Source organism: Mizuhopecten yessoensis, unplaced genomic scaffold, assembly GCF_002113885.1.
Source record: "Mizuhopecten yessoensis strain PY_sf001 unplaced genomic scaffold, ASM211388v2 scaffold8569, whole genome shotgun sequence".
Classification (NCBI taxonomy): Eukaryota; Metazoa; Mollusca; class Bivalvia; order Pectinida; family Pectinidae; genus Mizuhopecten; species Mizuhopecten yessoensis.
In genome coordinates, this window is record NW_018407613.1 from 26,748 (window position 1) to 28,045 (window position 1,298).

At 35.2% G+C, this 1,298-nt stretch overlaps 1 protein-coding gene across 1 annotated transcript in view; it reads right to left on the reverse strand.

Moving 5' to 3' along the window:
• Positions 1–995, reverse strand: part of LOC110456209 — a 12,653-nt gene extending 11,658 nt beyond the window's left edge. Inside the window, exons 1-2 of the mRNA XM_021506788.1 lie at positions 931–995; positions 371–489 (exon numbers count right to left, since the gene is read on the reverse strand). The gene's annotated coding sequence lies outside the window, so the exon portion shown is untranslated. The remainder of the gene's footprint in view (positions 1–370; positions 490–930) is intronic.
• Between the last annotated feature and the right edge of the window lie 303 nt (positions 996–1,298).

Genomic DNA, 1,298 nt, shown 5'->3' on the forward strand with positions numbered 1-1,298 from the left:
CCAGACTAAATGATTCAATGTTAACTCAATGCTTGCAGACTAAATGTTTTGATGTTAACTCAATGCTGCCAGACTAAATGATTCAATGTTAACTCAATGCTTGCAGACTAAATGATTTGATGTTAACTCAATGCTGCCAGACTAAATGATTCAATGTTAACTCAATGCTTGCAGACTAATGTTTTGATGTTAACTCAATGCTTGCAGACTAAATGATTTGATGTTAACTTGATGCTTGCAGACTAAATGATTTGATGTTAACTCAATGCTTGCAGACTAAATGTTTTGATGTTAGCTCAAAGACTCATCGACTCAATGTTCACTTTTAAACTGACTGACTTGATGTTAATTGACTGATTTGAAATCTTACTGGAAATCAATGATGGTATCGAAGATATCGTTGTTGATTGCTTCTGTGTTTGTGTCCAGGGTGAACTTGTTGGTGTTGTTATTCGGAGGACTGGTCACGATGTTGTACTTCCATTGTAGCTAAACACAATAAACATGTCAATCAAAACTGAATCACTTCCTGTACACCAGTAAGAACTCTGAACAACAGAAAACAAAAGAACTTAGTGGGTCCTGGCTCCAGTAAAATCTACATTACTTCTATGTCAGTTTAATCTTTTATCTGCATCTTATAAGTCAAGTCAACAAGAAAGGCAAAATATGGTACGTAATTTGTTAAAAAACTCCAAACTGCTGTGTCTGTTTTTGTCCTTTCAACTTATTGATCAGAACAGTTTTGTAACAAAAGATTCCTGAGGGATAAATGCCCGCCATCAAACATTTAGTTCTTATTGTTCTTTTGATTTTTCTCTTTTTTCTCTCTCCCTTAACTGATTTATTAATAATTTACCTACCCAGAGTAAAATTAAAGCTCTACCTATTATTTGTGGAGTTTTACCCATCAAGAGTAGAGTTACTTACCGAGAGTAGAGCTTGGCCTTTCCCTGTAATCTTGAAGGACACAACTGTTGTATCGTCAGGTATCTGTACAAATACAAGTTTGTACAAATTAATACAAGTATGAACAAATACAAGTATGTACAAATACAAGTATGAACAAGATTTGGTCAAAATCCTCTGAGCCGTTCAGGACTAGTAGCTTTTTAAAGGAAAAAGTTGACGGACGACAGACGTTGCGGCATGGGATAAGCTCACTTGGCCCTTCGGGCCAGGTGAACTAACAAATACAAGTCTGTACAAATACAAGTACTGTATGTAAAAATACAAGTCTGTACAAATACACATACTGTATGTACAAATACAAGTCTGTACAAATACAAGTCTGTACA